This window comes from Triticum aestivum, chromosome 1D, assembly GCF_018294505.1.
Source record: "Triticum aestivum cultivar Chinese Spring chromosome 1D, IWGSC CS RefSeq v2.1, whole genome shotgun sequence".
NCBI lineage: Eukaryota > Viridiplantae > Streptophyta > Magnoliopsida > Poales > Poaceae > Triticum > Triticum aestivum.
In genome coordinates, this window is record NC_057796.1 from 157,777,455 (window position 1) to 157,795,549 (window position 18,095).

Genomic DNA, 18,095 nt, shown 5'->3' on the forward strand with positions numbered 1-18,095 from the left:
AGAGAAGAACACCAAAATCAGAAAACAAGCCAAAGTGGTAGATGGCATGAAAGGACGAAGGGGTAGACGGCTTACCGTCAACCAGATCCTCGATCGGCCATAGCCGGAGACCAGAGTCTGCCTGGCCTCTGCCCAGCCGGCCACCTCCGTCTCGAACTCGGCCTAGAGAGCGGCTTCGCGATCCTGCGCAGCCTTCAGCGCCGCCTTGTGGCCTTCCTCCTGGTCGGCCAGCTTCTTGACTAGGCGGTCGCGCTCCTGCACCAAGGCGGCGAGCTCGGCATCCTTGGCACGAAGAGGAGTCTGGGACTCCCCCAGCTGTGCCCTCAGACCGGCGTTGGCCGCTGCAGGAACGGAAGAAGAAGAAGAACAATAAGAAATCGTCAAGGAAGATCCGACCTGACTGCTCAGTAGTCGGCCTGAATCTCGGGGACTACACCCAGTGGGTGCGCTGACGCGCCCCCACATGAGATAAAGATCAAGTCACATACCTCGGCTCTCAGTAAGGTCGGCGGTCTTCTGAGTCAGCTCCCGAGCCTGGGAGTTGAAGGCGGCCGCTCGAAGGTTGTGGTAGTCCTGCAAGATGGACAGAAGACCGAAGTGAGAACAAAAACAGCAAAGGCAAATCCTCCAAGAAGTTCCAAGCCGCCTGCTCAGCAGCCGACTCGGAACTCGGGGACTACACCCAGTGGGTGCGCTGACGCGCCCCCACAGAAGAAATTAAGATCAAGAAGAGAAATCAAGATCAAGAAACAAGATGGGAATACTAACCCGGATGGCTGCCCGCGTTGCGAGGAATTCATCGGTGAACTGCCTCAACGCCGCGGCTTGGCTTTGGAGCCGGGTCCGGACGTCTTGTGCAGCCACGTTCACTACGGCTGTCCCTCCGCCTGGCGTCCACCCCGAGGTAGCGCTGGCTGCCTCCGCATCTCGGGCCGACGAGCTAGAGCCCACGGCCGGCTGCGGCTCCGATGCGGCCTTCTGTGGCTCCGACGCGGCCTTCCCTGTGCGCCGGCTTGGCGGAATCCGGACCGCCACCTCAGCCCTCGCGGCCGACTCGCCCTCCGCCGACTGAGCAGGCGGCGGATCAGGCCGGCCGCCTTGGGCCTCCCCAGTTGGCGGGGTCAGCTCCGGCCCCTTCTCCAAAATGATGACGTCGTCGCCGCTTCCTCCCAGCCCCGGCTGGGAGCCGCTGGCTCCCCCTGGCGAGGGCTCCACGTCCCCAGGTGCCACGATGCGCAGGGGGGTAACCATCAGAGCCTCCCCTGCCGCCATCGCGGCCTCAGCCTCTGCCTGGGCCCTGGCAGCGGCCTCCGGAGTGCCTTCGCCGCTTCCTCCTCCCGAGCCGCCTGGGCGGCGGCTGCCTTCCGTGCCTCCGCCTTCCGTGCCTCCTGCTCCTCCCGCACCTCCCGCGCGTTCCTTTCCGTCGCCTCCTGGAGGTCGGCGCGGGGGTCCACGCGGCGGGTGGTGCTCCCAGAGCCCCTTGGCGACTCGACGACGGAGCCGGCAGTCGCCCGCTCAAGTGACAACGGAGCTCTGATCGTTGAAGAAAAAGACGAGAGGTCAAGAACCACCAAAGAACAGAAAGAAAGAGAGTACACAAAGAAAGAGAACTTACGCCGACACGGTCTGCGGCTGCTTCACCACTTTGCGGAAACGAGCCGCCTTCGCGGCCGCCTCCTTCCGCCTGGTGGCTGCCGCCCCGCCTCTGGGCTTCTTCGTCCGGCTGCCGAATAGACCCTGGGCGGCGCGACGCTTCTGCTCTCCACCCCGAGCAGGCTGCGCGGCGGAGGAGCCCTCGCCGCGTCCAGGTGCCGGCTGGCGGCGCGGGACGGCTTCGGCTTCATCCTCGTCCGGCCAGTCGTCGAAGGTAGCAGTGAACCCGGAGCCGCCTGCTTCGCCGCCGGCTTGGCCACCGCCCGGCTCGACGGCGTCGTCCATATGGACCGCCCCCAGGTCGGGGTCCTCCAGGTCGTTTTCGGTCCGGTTGGGGACGAAGCGGCGCTCCACGTCTGACCCGCTGGCCGGCCGAAGCAGAGGGCTCTGTCGAAGAACAAGCCGACTAAGTCAGAGTCGGCTAAGAGATACTCGGCAACAAGGCTGAGAGAGAGAGAAAAAGAGACAAGGGGAGCGTACCGTAGGCGGAGGATTGGCTCGGCTATATGGCTCCTTGCTGAACTGCCACTCTTCAGCGAGTTGGCAGTTTGCAAGGTAGTTCACCATGTAGGTGACCTCATGGCGCGGCATCTCCTTGGTGCACATTCAGCTCGGATCGAGCTGGCCGCTCATCTGACAGATCAGATGAGGCCGGCTCTGGAGCGGAAGAACCCGGCGCGTGACGAACGCGGCCAGGAGGTCGGGCCCCGTCAGGCCCTCCGACTGGACCATCACCCGCAGTCGGGCGATGGCGGCGTTTCCTGCGTGCGACAGCGTCACAGCCCGGAAGGACCACTGGGCAGCCTGCCCGCCGGTGGGCCGGCTACGTAAGCCGGCAGGTTGATTGAGTCGCCCCGTGGAGCGATGTTCCGCACGTAGAAGTACGACTTCTGCCACTTCTTCACAGATTGGATCAGCGTGATGACGTGGAAGGGGTTGTCGGCGCTTGATCTCCGCGACGCGATGAAGGCGCCGGTATGAGCCAGCACGCCCTTGCTGCGCGTGCCCAGCTTCGACTGGAAAAGCTCCCCCCAGAGCTCAAGGGTGGGGAGGACGCCGAGATAGCCCTCGCACAGGGTGACGAAGGCCGACAGCAGCACCACCGCGTTGGGGGTGAGATGGTGCGGCTGGAGCTGGTAGAATTCGAGCCAGGAGCGGAAGAAGGCGCTCACTGGCAGGCCGAAGCCGCGCAGGAAGTGCGAGCGGAAGACCACCCGCTCGCCCTCCTGCGGCCTCGGCGAGATTTCCTTCGCCGGCGCGAGGCGGACCTCCACTTTGTCCGCGCTGGGCAGCCGCCGCGTGTCGCGGAGGAAGTCGATGTGGTCGTCATGGACGATGGAGCCATCCCAATCCCCGCCAAGCTGCTCTACGGTGGGAGGCATGGCGAGAGCTAGCACGGTGGCGGAGGAGCGTGCGGTGGAAGAGCGCGGCGGCGAGGCGCTGTCGCGAGAACGAGCGAGGGAAGAAGACGGTGGAAGTAGGAGGAGCGTGCGAGGGCCTGCCGCCCTCCACCTCCCCCTACTTATAGCCTCACGAGGCCGAAGAGGCCGGACGTGGGGGGGGGAGACGTGGGATTAACTGCGCCCACTCCCCCCACGTCTCGCGATTATTGCGCATAAATGCGAGCCGAAACTGCCGCACGGAACGTGCGGGCGGTTTCGGGATACAAAGGATCCGCGCCTGGGCCGGGTCGCGGACGTGGCGGGCCCACTCCCTGCGGCGACGTCCCGTCACGCGCGTGGGCCGGCAGGCTTTCTGGCCACGTGGTTCGCCGACGGCCCGTGGCCGGCCCGCGGCCCGGTGCACGTGCCAGCGGGTTCCCGCCCTCCGACTTCAGAAGATTTCGACTCAGGCAGCGTGCCTGACCAAGGCCGGCACCCAGCTGCCGGCTTGTCAAGATAAGAAGCTGATCGAGCTTCTCAACCCCTACTCCAGCTCGAAGCCCAATCAGCTTTGGGGACTACTGTCGGAGTAAATAGCCACGGGTAGCCCAACCGACTACCCCTGGTTATTCAGAAAAATTATCAGGCCTTTGGGCCTTCAAGCACTCCAAGCATTTGGGCCGCCTTCCCTGGCCAGCTGCCTCTAAAGCCGACTCCCGGAAGGCGACCCAGCCTCGAGCGACCTCTCCCCAGGACGACTACGGGGTGGCCGGCTCCAAGAAGCCGGCCAAGAAGGACGCCGGCTCCTAGCAGCTGGCCGAGACCACAACCACCAAAGCTTTTCCCACATAACGGCGACACGACAGGGTGTGGCCATAGTGCGGCCCACTACCCCCGAAGCCCGAGGCGGGCATGGCTACAGGAGGCCGTACGGGACGGCCGTCTCCCGTGCGGCTTGGCACTGTAGCCATGCTAGCATCGACGTCATCCACGACCAACTCCTGTACGGCCCAAGGACTGCGGGCCCCTTCAACCAGAGAGAGGCGTGAAGACGGCCCGGCCTTTCCCAGTCGGCCAAGAGCATAGCCGGCCTCCAGAAGCCGGCTACTCCCTTCCTCGAAGCAGGAGCCCCATTAAGGAGACAAGACGAGGTAAGGCTACAGTGATAGCCCCCGAGGCGGGCCACTGTAGCCACGCTTACCTCGACAAAGCCCTCGTCATCAGAGGCGCGGCTACAGTAAGCAGCCGCCGACAAGACCCTAGGCGGTGGGGCCGGCTTGTCGACCAAGTACCCGGCAGCCGGCGGGACCCAGCAGTCGGCGGAGAAGCCGGCGAGCGTAGACACTGACGGCTGGGGCCAGCTCCCAGTCGGATTACCATTGTACCCTCGGGGGGTAGGCCTATATAAACCCCCCGGAGCACCCATGCAAAGGGTTCGCACCTAAGCACAGTTGGCCTCTGAGCATAGAGCTGCCCTCTAAGCATAGCACACACACCATAGATAGAGAGAAGCAAGAGCTAGCCTTGTTCTTCTTCTCCCTTTATCTCAACAGCTCTAGGAGCGATTGTAGCTACCTTTTATCGATCTAGTGATCATGCGGAGACCCCGCAAAGCAGGACTAGGGGTGTTATCTCCTCGGAGAGCCCCGAACCTGGGTAAGATTCGCCGGCGTGCATGTCTTCGCCTCATCCCGTTTCCGGGCACCGGCGACGTTTTATTGGCTCCCACAATGATAAGCCATCCCTTGGCATATGTCGCACCAACCACCCGACAATGCTAGTGAGTAATTGTGAATTAGAGAAATACTTGTGTTAAGGTTTGTGGTTCTCGTAGCATGCACGTATGGTGAAACTTATGTAACAAAGTTGGAGCATGATTTATTTATTGATTTTCTTCCTTATGAGTGGCAGTCGGGGACGAGCGATGGTCTTTTCCTACCAATTTATCCCCCTAGGAGCATGCGTGTAGTTCTTTGTTTCGATGACTAATAGATTTTTGCAATACACATGTCAGTTCTTTATGACTAATGTTGAGTCCATGGATTATACGCACTCTCGTGCTTCCACCATTGATAGCCTCTCTAGTACCGCGCAACTTTCGCCAGTGCCATACACCCACCTATTACCTTCCTCAAAACAGCCACCATACCTACCTATTATGGCATTTCCATAGCCATTCCGAGATATATTGCCTTGCAACTTCCACCATTCCGTTTATTATGACACATACCATGATTTTCATATTGCTTTGCATGATCATGTAGTTGGCATCGTATTTGTGGCAAAGCCACCTTACATAATTTTTCATACATGTCACTCTTGAGTCATTGCACACCCCGGTACACCGCCGGAGGTATTCATATAGCCATATTTTGTTCTAAGTATGGAGTTGTAATTCTTGAGTTGTATGTAAATAAAAGTGTGATGATCATCATTATTAGAGCATTGTCCCATGTGAGGAAAAAAAATAAAAAGGTCAAAGAAGCCAACAAAAAAAGAGGTCAAAGAAGCTACACAAAAAATGAGAGAAAGGAGAGAAGGGGCAATGTTACTATCCTTTTTCCACACTCGTGCTTCAAAGTAGCACCATGATCTTCATGATAGAGATTCTCCTATGTTGTCACTTTCATATACTAGTGGGAATTTTTCATCATAGAATTTGGCTTGTATATTCCAACAATGGGCTTCCTCAAATTGCCCTAGGTCTTCATGAGCAAGCAAGGTGGATGCACACCACTTAGTTTTCTTTTGAGCTTTCATAAACTTATAGATCTAGTGCATCTGTTGCATGGCAATTCCTACTGACTCACATTGATATCTATTGAAGGGCATCTCCATAGCCCATTGATATGCCTATTTGATGTGAGACTATCTCCTTTTTTTGTCTTCTCCACTACCACCATATTCTATTCCACCGATAGTGCTATGTCCATGGCTCAAGCTCATGTATTGCGTGAAAGTTGAAAAGGTTTGAGAACATCAAAAGTATGAAACAATTGCATGGCTTGTCATCGGAGTTGTGCATGATTTAAATATTTTGTGTGATGAAAATGGAGCATAGCCAGACTATATGATTTTGTAGGGATTACTTTCTTTGGCCATGTTATTTTGAGAACACATAATTGCCGTGTTAGTATGCGTGAAGTATTATTGTTTTTATGTCAATATTAAACTTCTGTTTTGAATCTTCTGGATCTGAAAATTCATGCCACAATAAAGAAAATTACATAGATAAATATATTAGGTAGCATTCCACATCAAAAATTATGTTTTTATCATTTACCTACTCAAGGACGAGCAGGAATTAAGCTTGGGGATGCTTGATACGTCTCCAGCGTATCTATAATTTTTATTGTTCCATGCTATTATATTATCTGTTTTGGATGTTTTATATGCATTAATATGCTATTTTATAGTATTTTTGGACTAACTTATTAACCTAGAGCCTAGTGCCAGTTTCTGTTTTTCCTTGTTTTTTGAGCTTCGCAGAAAAGGAATACCAAACGGAATAAAACTTTCGCGATGATTTTTCTTGGACCAGAAGACACCCCGGAGACTTGGAGTTCAAGTCAGAAGAGCCATGAGGTGGCGAGAAGGGGGTTGGGCGCGCCCCTGCCTTGTGGGGCCCTCATGACCCCCCCCGACCTAGTTCTTCCTCCTATATATTCACATATATTACCAAACCACCAGAAGCATCCACGAAAACACTTTTCCACCGTCGCAACCTTCTGTTCCCGTGAGATCTCATCTTTGGGACTTTTGGGCATCCTGCCGGAGGGGGATTTGATCACGGAGGGCATCTACATCAACTCTATTGCACTTCCGATGAAGCTTGAGTAGTTTACCACAGACCTACGGGTCCATACCTACTAGCTAGATGGATTCTTCTCTCTCTTTGATTCTCAATACCATGTTCTCCTTGATGTTCTTGGAGATCTATCTGATGTAATCTTCTTTTGCGGTGTGTTTGTCGAGATCCGATGAATTGTGGATTTATGATCAGCTTATCTATGGATATTTTTTGAATCTTCTCTCAATTCTTATATGCACGATTTGATATCCTTGTAATTCTCTTCGAACTACTGGTTTGGTTTGGCCAACTATATTGGGTTTTCTTGCAATGGGAGAAGTGCTTAGCTTTGGGTTCAATCTTGCGGTGTCCTCACCCAGTGAGAAAGTAGGGGTTGTGAGGCATGTATTGTATTGTTGCCATCGAGCATAAAAAGATGGGGTTTACATCATATTGCTAGAGTTTATTTCTCTACATCATGTCATCTTACTTAAAGCGTTACTCTGTTCTTTATGGACTTATAATATTCTAGATGCAGGCAGGAGTCGTTCTACTTGACACGGACGTGATGCCTATATTACATAATCATTGCCTTGGATATCGTCATAACAGTGATGGCCCCGGGGTCTATTTTCCATCATATTAGTTTCCGATCTACTATTTTGCAATCTTTTACTTTGCGATCTATAAATCAAAACCCCAAAAAATATTTGATCTTTTGTTTAGTTTTATTTATCTATCTCTATCAGATCTCACCTTTGCAAGTGACCATGAAGGGATTGACAACCCCTTTATCGCGTTGGGTGCAAGTGTTTGTTTGTTTGTGCAGGTATTGGTGATTCGCGCATTCTTCTCCTACTGGATTGATACCTTGGTTCTTAACTGAGGGAAATACTTATCTTTACTTTGCTGCATCACCCTTTCCTCTTCAACGGAAAAACCAACACAAGCTCAAGAAGTAGCAGTGCCACCATTCTGCACTTTCTTCTAGAGTGCTTGAAGAGAGCTGGATAAACTGAGCAGAGAGGGGCCGAGAGCCACGAGCAATTCCAGAAGCTTGTTGACTGTCCGTTGCCAATGGTGACCTGGGTGGCCCTTGCAAACAATTGTTGGTCCCTAGGATCGGCGTCGAGAGGGAAGGCCATCCATGGCCTTTGTGGCTATTGCTAGGCTTACCGGAGCAATCAGAGGCACAGGGCAGTGCCAAAGCACTGTAGGTTTGGGATGCCCAGCCCTCCCTTGTCGATCGGCGAGCACACTGTATCCCAAGCCTCTTTGCATTTGCCGCCGGCCAGCGGTTCATCTTGAGCCCAAAGGAACATGCGCCTTGCCTTGTCCAGCTCTTTGAGAATCTTCTTGGGCACCCAGAGCACTGTGAGGGCATAGGTTGGCAGTGCAGAGAGGACGGCGCACACCAACACTCTGCGACCTGCCAGGTTCATCAGTTTGCCCTTCCAACCTGTGAGGCAGGCTCGAACATGATCAATCGAGAACTGAAAGTGCACCAGTTGCAGTTTTCTTGTGGAGAGCGGCCGGCCGAGATAAGTTGTCGGAAAAGCGGCCCTCTGCCCTTTGAACTCCTATAGCACATCCGGCAAGGGCACCTGTTCACAGTTTATAGGAATCACCGTTGATTTTTCTTGATTCAGCTTTAGCCCCGTGGCTTGCCCAAACGAAATGAGCAGATCAAGCATGTTGTCCACTTCTTCCTTGATAGGGTTTGCGAATATCACAGTGTCATCACCATATAGACTGATCCTAAGATTCAGTCCGCTGATACGTCCATTTTGCATCATGCTTTTATATCGATATTTATTGCATTATGGGCTGTTATTACACGTTATCTCACAATACTTATGCCTATTAGGTTTACATGAAAAGGGAGAATGCCGACAGGTGGAATTCTAGGCTGAAAAAGGAGCAAATATTAGAGACCTATTCTGCACAACTCCAAAAGTCCTGAAACTTCACGGAGGCAGTTTTTGGAATTAATAAAAAATACTGGCGAAAGAATCAACCAGAGGGGGGCCACCCACCATCCACGAGGGTGGGGGCGCGCCCTACGTCCCTGGGCGCGCCCCCCTGCCACATGGGCCCCCTGGCAGGCCTCCGGTGGCCATCTTCTGCTATATGAAGTCTTTTACCCTAAAAAAAGTCATAAGCAAGCTTTCGGGATGAAACACCGCCGCCACGAGGCGAAACCTTGGCGCAACCAATCTAGGGCTCCGGCGGAGCTGTTCTGCCGGGGAAACATCGCTCCGGGAGGGGGAAATCATCACCATCGTCATCACCAATGATCCTCTTAGTGGGAGGGGGTCAATCTCCATCAACATCTTCACCCGCACCATCTCCTCTCAAACCCTAGTTCATCTCTTGTATCCAATCTTTGTCCCAAAACCTCAGATTGGTACCTGTGGGTTGCTAGTAGTGTTGATTACTCCTTGTAGTTGATGCTAGTTGGTTTATTTGGTGGAAGAACATATGTTCAGATTCTTTATGCATATTAATACCCCTCTGATTATGAACATGAATATGATTTGTGAGTAGTTACGTTTGTTCCTGAGGACATGGGAGAAGTCTTGCTATAAGTAGTCATGTGAATTTGGTATTCGTTCGATATTTTGATGAGATGTATGTTGTCTCTCCTCTAGTGGTGTTATGTGAACGCCGACTACATGACACTTCACCATTGTTTGGGACTAGAGGAAGGCATTGGGAAGTAATAAGTAGATGATGGGTCGTGAGTGACAGAAGCTTAAACCCTAGTTTATGCGTTGCTTCGTGAGGGGCCGATTTGGATCCATATGTTTCATGCTATGGTTAGGTTTGCCTTAATACTTCTTTTGTAGTTGCGGATGCTTGCAAGAGGGGTTAATCATAAGTGGGATGCTTGTCCAAGAAAGTGCAGTACCCAAGCACCGGTCCACCCACATACCAAATTATCAAAGTAACGAACGCGAATCATATGAGCGTGATGAAAACTAGCTTAACGATAATTCCCATGTGTCCTCGGGAGCGTTTTCCTTCATATAAGGGTTTTTCCAGGCTTGTCCTTTGCTACAAAAAGGATTGGGCCATCTTGCTGCACCTTATTTACTTTCATTACTTGTTACTCATTACAAATTACCTTATCACAAAACTATCTGTTACCGATAATTTCAGTGCTTGCAGAGAATACCTTACTGAAAACCGCTTGTCATTTCCTTCTGCTCCTCATTGGGTTTGACACTCTTACTTATCGAAAGGACTATGATAGATCCCCTATACTTGTGGGTCATCAAGAATCTTTTCTGGCGCCGTTGCCGGGGAGTGAAGCGCCTTTGGTAGGTGGAATTTGGTAAGGAAAATTTTATATAGTGTGCTGAAATTTACTATCACTTGTTACTTTTTTCGAAAAGGGGCGCTTTATTACTTAAAAGGTTTAAGCATTACACCCAGCCTCTGCATAACTAAGATGCACACAGCCAACAAAGTCGTCACGACAAGCCAAAATAAAAGAAGGCGAAATACAAAGATGAATATCTGTATGACACCTAAACGGTAGGAGGCCCAATCCTAAGATCATGCTGCCACCCATGTTGGGTAAAAGTATCCCTCGCCGCAATCTCCAATCGTGTACACACATCCATAAACAGGTCTCGATTCTCCATTCACTATAGAGAGGACCATAAAAGAAGCATCCCGGTACATCTGTAGATAACCTGCATAAGGGAAGTACTTTTATCATTAAAAACCTCATCATTTCTACATAGCCAAAGTGACCAAATCACGGCAAGCGCTCCCACCCTGAGAAGAATTCTAAACATGTGATCAACCCCATGTAACCAGTTGCCAAATATATTAGCAACACTACATGGAGGATACAAGCCAGAAGCTATCTGGATGACTGACCATATAGAACGAGCCAATTTACAATGAAAGAACAAATGTTTTATTGTCTCATCATGCGGACAAAATACACATTGCGTACTTCCATGCCAATTCCTCTTAATAAGGTTATCGTTAGTAAGCATGACTTCGCGACGAAGATACCACGCAAAGATTTTATTCTTAAGAGGTATCTTCATCTTCCAGATCTTCTTATTATTATCAACTAGCACATCTGACTGGATCAGAGCTCTATACATAGACTCCACTAAGAACTGCCCATTCCCATGTAGGTTCCAACGAAAGATATCGGACCCTTGTGACAACTGTACCGTGGTTAACTGTTGGAGCAGTATGTTCCACGATTGGGGTCTAGGTCCAATTAAATCCCTTCCGAACGTCACATTTGGCGGAAATGATTCCAAAACCTTGGCAATAGTATCGCCCTTGTGACGCACAATATTGTACAGAGCTGGATATTGTTCCCGGAGAGTAGCACTACCTAGCCACTTATCCTCCCAGAATCTAATTTCCGAGCCATCCTTAATTGAGAAGGAACCATAGCTGAAGAAATATTTCTTTGTTGCCATTAGTCCGGCCCAAAAATGAGAGTCCCTAGGCTTCCAGTATACTTGGGATACCGCCTTAGAACCCACATATTTTCTCCTTAGGAGGGTTTGCCATACACCATCTTCCGTCAACAACTTAAACAACCATTTGCCGAGGAGGGCCCTGTTCTTAACCTCAAGGTCATGAATGCCCAACCCACCCTGGTGCTTGGTCCTTGGAGCTTGGGTAGTGCTCCTGGACTTGGCTGCTAACAAACTCATGCGAGGCCGGCGGCTTACTCTGGCGCCCCGGCCAATCGCCACCGAAGCGGCGACCTTGCCGGCGTTGGGCTCCACTGGATCCAGGTATTCCTGCTTGGGATCGGACGTCGGGTCCTCTGACAAAGAGGAAGCGCCGGCGGTGGGAGTCCAGTTAGCTCTTGAGGTGCTGGGAGAGGGAGTAGGGGGAGGGGAGTGGAAAGCAGTGGCTCGCCGGAGGAAGAAGACCGAGGCCGAGATCGTTCAAGAATTCTGGAACGACGCCGGCTTACCAACGCCGGAGTCGCCTTTCTGGGAGAATAGATCACCGTCGCCACTGGGAATGACATTGAACGAGGGTTCGGGGAGGGCTGGATCGCTGTCACCGCAGGAACCGATGCCCGTTGAACGCCCCGACCAGAAGCCTTCCGCATCGCCTACTGGTCTGCGGGTGGCCCATCCGCCACGTATGGGGACATGGCGAGGTCCACTGCCCCCACGTAGAGTGACGCCTCCTCCTCTGCTGGGGCAGTTCCTTGATTCAGCCACACGGAATGCATCTTCGATAGGGCGGAGGGACTCGCCGGCGTCGGTCGGATCGCCGAGATCTGAAACTGAGCCGGAGACGCAGTCAAGGGCGATCTCTACGGATGTTCAAACTCCAATTGAGTCCTCGGGGATCGGGCCCATGCATGCAATGTTGGATCCAGTCCTGGAGTTTTCTTGGGCTTTTCTTCGAAGACGTATGTGGGCTCTCTGGAATAACCCTATGCAGCAGCGATCAATCAATTCCACGCCTTCGACTGCAGCGCTGTCGTCCTCGTCTGCTGTCCCGCGGGCTTCCATCACCGCCGCCAAGATCTCATTACCCTCGCCGACGCTGCACACGGCTCCAGTACAATCTCCCGGCGCCGGGGTTGCCCGTTCCTACGCATCAGTCACGGCGGCGCATCAGCGCCCCATGGCGAGCGTGCCTCCTTCGGTGCATGGTGCCTCCGTCTCGGGAGGGATGAACCCTCATCCTCATCCAGTTGTGGGGGTGACCTCCACTCCCTCGCGCCCTCCGGCTCAGACGTCGGGCTTCTCCGGTCCGCCTCTTCTTCAGCGAGGACCGGCGCCAGTCTACAACTACGGTGGGAACCAACCCCCTAGCTATGGTCAGGCTGGGCACTATGCCCCGCCATACGGTCCGGCCGTCGCCGGTGCGCCAGGCTCTATGTATGGGACTTCGCCGGCCGGGATGTCCGTTCCTTCGCAGTTCCATCCCGGAGGGATTGTGGCACAACCAGTACAAAAACGTAAGAAGAAGAAGAAGCCGCATCAACAACAGTTTGCTGGGGGAGCTTTGCAACATGGTTATCATCCACCGGCTCAGCACATGCAGGTTCACCAACATATACCGCATCAACCTATACAACAACAACATGTGCAGTCTTATCAGCAGGGGCAATATCAGCAATTTGTGCAGGGGCAATAGAACACTCAGGTGCCACAGTTGCCACAGGGGCTTACTACTGTCGATGTCCCTTCTCTGGGAGTTCCTGTGTGTGATGTGCAGGTGAATCCTACAGTGCCTAAGAACAAGGCTAAGAAAGGGGTTCGATGATGGAAGTGTGCAGTGGATACGCATGCCGCGAAGGATTGCACAGTGCATCATTACTATTATATTTGTGACAAAAATCGCTCATCTAACGTTGCAATGCCCGGTTCTGAAACTCCCAAAGCCCAATGCTTTTGTCTCGGGAGTTTGTGCTGAGGAGACTTACTTTGCCCAGCTGCCAGATAGTGTGGTGAAGGATCATTTGGCGCCGACACAGACATCGATCGCCCATGTTCGTGTGAGTGGGTTGATGGTACCGGCGAGCATTGTCGAGAGTCAGTTTGCTAGGAGATGTCCGGTACATGATCAGTGGAAGTGGGAGGCTATTCAACACGGGTCTGATGCTTACCTCGTTAGCTTTCCTTCTTTCGAGGATTTGGACAGGGTTGACGGAATTCAGATGAATGTGCCGTAGGTTAATGCCCAGATGACTGTCACCGCAAGGAGGTCGCAGGAGGTTCCACATAAGCTTGAGCTTCAACAGATTTGGCTCCATGTCAAGGGTGTTCCTCATACAGTGCGTCATTTTTGGGGTCTATGGGCCATTGGTACTTTGATGGGCAAGACCTTAGATGTGGATCTCATTAGCCTGCGACGTCGTGGTGTAGTCCGGATTCTCATGGCTATGACCAACTCTCAGATTTTGTCTAAGGACAAGGACGATGCGGGGCCTTTTGTTACAACAGATGTGTTGGTTAAGCTCAAGGGCTACGCATTCACGTTCAGGAAGGAACCGGCTGGATACATTCCTGATCCTGACTTTGTCCCGTTTATCTGGAGACGCAAGGGTGATGATGTTGATGATGAGAGCGGCGCCAAGGAGAAGGACGATGTGATGGAGACCTCAGAGCACACCAGGAACCCTTCCAATCATCCGTCTCCTAGTTCTGCTCCGGCGAATAAAATCCATGAGACTCAAGTTCAACAACGTGTATTGTCGAGTGTGGTCTCTAGAGATGTGACGGGATGTGGTTCAGTGCTCTTAGCACAGGAGTCTGCCTCGCCTTCTACGCCACGGGCTATCGTTGTGTCGCAGCCGTCGTCGCCTTCTCGGACTGCAACGTCGTCGCCCGCTGCCCTCCAGTCGGTGCGGGTCACTGGCGGCTCAGCGGGATGCCCAGACTCTTCACCTGCTGAGGTGGCGCCGCAGCCGCCGCCGACGACGCGGACGGCGCCGTGGCAGACGGCTGTCTCCAAGCCGGTGCAGGCAGCCGGAGTTTCAGCGGGGCGCGCTATAGCAGCTTCAACTAGCAGGCATCCAGCGGCTCGGGTAGGGCCAACCCAGCATGCACCTCAGTTGGAGCCGTGCATGCATGCTTCGAGTGTGCTGGGACACAAAGGACTGGCCTCGGGTATGCAGCCATGCAACACTACACATTCAACTGTTATTCGATCTTCATCGGAGCCGGACGCGCCCGTGGCTGCTCAACAATTTCTGATGAAGCCAAAAGTGTGCGTCTTACCCATGGACGCACCACCTGTGGTCCCGCCTCCAGACACGCCATCTGCGGCGGCGGCGTTGAGTTTATCGGTGGTCGTGACTGCCGGAGAGGGGGATGCTACTACACCCTCATCCCCTCCTCCGGTGGAGGTTCCTACACGTCTTTCTTCATCGGAGGTAACACCCACATGTCACATTGCCCGTCATGCGGTGGCCGACGATGGAACGGCGGACACCGACGAAGACTCTTTGGCCAAGGCTATGCGGCGTAAAGCTGTGCAGAACCTCGACAACCAAGGTACTTCGTCATCACCCAAATCATTTTTGTCTTTTTCTACTACATCCATCGTTGCTAAGTTGAATAATGTGGGTGTTAGTCTAGGAAATAATGAGAATGATATTTCTGTTTCCACAAACGCATTGAGACATTTGGAATATGACCGATTAAAGGTTACTCCATGAGTTTCTAGCAAATCTTTTACCTCTCATTTAGATCACGAGGAGTTGCCTGCCACATCAGATGGTCATCTACTCGCTCATGTAGTAGGGGAGGTTTTAGACGTGGGCTTGGAGGAACCCGGGCTTAGTTCATTGATTGAGCTTACAGCTTCTGGTCGTAAATCCAAGTCCGACCGTTCGAAAAAAGGCTGTAAACCCTCTAAGAGGGTGAAATTTTCTAAATCTCCTATTGTTTCATCATGAATGGCATGTTCTTTAATAGCACAGGTCTTGGTGACTTGGCTAAACATCTATTCATTGCGGAGTGTAATAGGGAGTACAATTTAGACTTTCTGGCTTTATCTGAAACGGGGAGACGTGATTTCTCAGCAAGTCTGCTTGACCGCATGTCTGGCGGGATAGACTATAATTGGATTTCACGACCACCTCGAGGTCGTTCTGGGGGCATTTTACTTGGCATTAACACAGGGACTATGGATGTTCTGGCTAGTTCGTATGGAGAGTTTCATATTAAACTCCATATCCGAAACAAAGCTGACAACTTCACATGGACCCTCGTCGCCGTGTATGGGGCAGCCTAGGATGAGCTCAAGGCCATTTTTCTCCGTGAACTGGTTAATCTGGCGAAAGATAATCCCTACCCCATTCTTATTGGTGGGGATATTAACTTGCTACGATTTCCAAATGAGAAAGGCCGAGATAGGTTTGATAATCATTGGCCTTTCCTTTTCAACGCTGTCATTGACAGCCTAGATTTGCGAGAGGTTTCCATGATTGGAAGACAGTTCACTTGGGCGAATAGTCTTCCCGAGCCGACATATGAGAAACTAGACTGCGTTTTAATGGATACCGGCTGGGAATGCAAATTCCCAATGGTTTCTGTTCGCGCTCTTCCTCGTATAGAGGCTATTTCAGACCATGCACCCTTTCTCTTAACCACTGGATTACCTCGACCACAGCACCAACGCAGGTTCAAGTTTGAACTGGGTTGGTTGCATCGGGATGGATTCCATGAAATTGTCAAGGAGGTGTGGAATAAACCGGTTGTCGGGCTTACCCCAATACACATATGGAACAACAAAATGCGTGCATTACGTAAGTTCCTTTGTGGATGGGCTAGGCACACAGCGAGTATCCTCACAAAGGAAAAGCTCCATCTTTCATCTATTATTGATGATTTAGAAGCTCTAGCAGAGATTAGACCTCTCTCTGACATCGAAATAGAGATCAAGAGTCAATCAAATGCCCAGTTAGCTCGCATGTTGCGCGAGGAGGAACTCAAGTGGTACCAACATTCAAACTCTCAGTTTATCTTGAAAGGTGATTCGAATACGAGATTTTTCCATGGTGTTGCTATTGGTAGACATTGGAAGAAACTTATTCATTCCCTACAACAGGAGGAGGGCACGATTGAACGACATGAGCAACTTAAGTCTTATATCACTAGTTATTATAAAAATCTATTCGGAACCCCTGAGGAAGGAAACTTCTCGATGGATGAGTCTCAAACAGATGACATCCCCCAGGTTTCTGATGTGGAAAATAGCCTTCTAACATCTCCATTTTCTGAGGAGGAAGTTAGAAAGGCAGTTTTCCTAATGGAGCATAACAAAGCACCGGGTCCTGATGGTTTTCCCGCTGAGTTCTACCAGAATTTTTGGGAGGTCATCAAACAATATTTCCTACTCTTGTTTGGATGCCTTCACGCTGGCCAACTAGAGTTGTTCCGTTTAAACTTCGGTGAAATATGCTTGCGAACCATGCCTCATGGGCAAGATGACTAAAACGCCGTTCTCCGGAACTATGGAGAGAGCAACAGATTTGTTGGAAATCATACATACAGATATATGTGGTCCGATGAATATTGAGGCTCGTAGCAGGTATCATTATTTTCTGATCTTCACAGACGATTTGAGCAGATATGGGTATATCTACTTAATGAAACAGAAGTCTGAAACATTTGAAAAGTTCATATAATTTCAGAGTGAAGCGAAAAATCATCGTAACAAGAAAATAAAGTTTCTACGATTTGATCGTGGAGAAGAGTATTTTAGTTATGAGTTTGGCCTTCACTTAAAACAATGTGAAATAGTTTCACTACTCACGCCACCTGGAACACCACAGCATAATGGTGTGTCAGAACGTCATAACCGTACTTTATTGGATATAGTGCAATCTATGATGTCTCTTACCAATTTACCACTACCGTTTTGGGGTTATGCATTAGAGACAGCTACATTCACGTTAAAAAGGGCGCCATCAAAATCCGCTGAGACGACGCCTTATGAACTGTGGTTTAGCAAGAAACCAAAGATTGTCGTTTCTTAAAAGTTTAGGGTTGCGATGCTTATGTGAAAAGGTTTCATCTTGATAAGCTCAAACCCAAATCGGAGAAATGTGTCTTCATAGGATACCCAAAGGAGACAGTTGGGTACACCTTCTATCACAGATCCGAAGGCAAGACATTTGTTGCTAAGAATGGATCCTTTCTAGAGAAGGAGTTTCTCTCGAAAGAAGTGAGTGGGAGGAAACTAGAACTTGATGAGGTAACTGTACCTGCTCCCTTATTGAAAAGTAGTTCATCACGGAAATCTGTTCCTGTGACTCCTACACCAATTAGTGAGGAAGTTAATGATGATGATCATGGAACTTCAGATCAAGTTATTACTGAACCTCGTAGGTCAACCAGAGTAAGATCCGCACCAGAGTGGTACGGTAATCCTATTCTGGAGGTTATGTTACTAGACCATGACGAACCTACGAACTATGAAGAAGCGATGGTGAGCCCAGATTCCGCAAAATGGCTTGAGGCCATGAAATCTGAGATGGGATCCATGTATGAGAACAAAGTATGGACTTTGATTGACTTGCCCAATGATCGGCGAGCCATTGAGAATAAATGGATCTTCAAGAGGAAGACAGACAGTGATAGTAGTGTTACTGTCTACAAAGCTAGAATTGTCGCAAAAAGGGTTTCGACAAGTTCAAGGTGTTGACTACGATGAGAGTTTCTCACTCGTATCTATACTTAAGTCTGTCTGAATCATGTTAGCAATTGCCGCATTTTATGAAATATGGCAAATGGATAAACAAAACT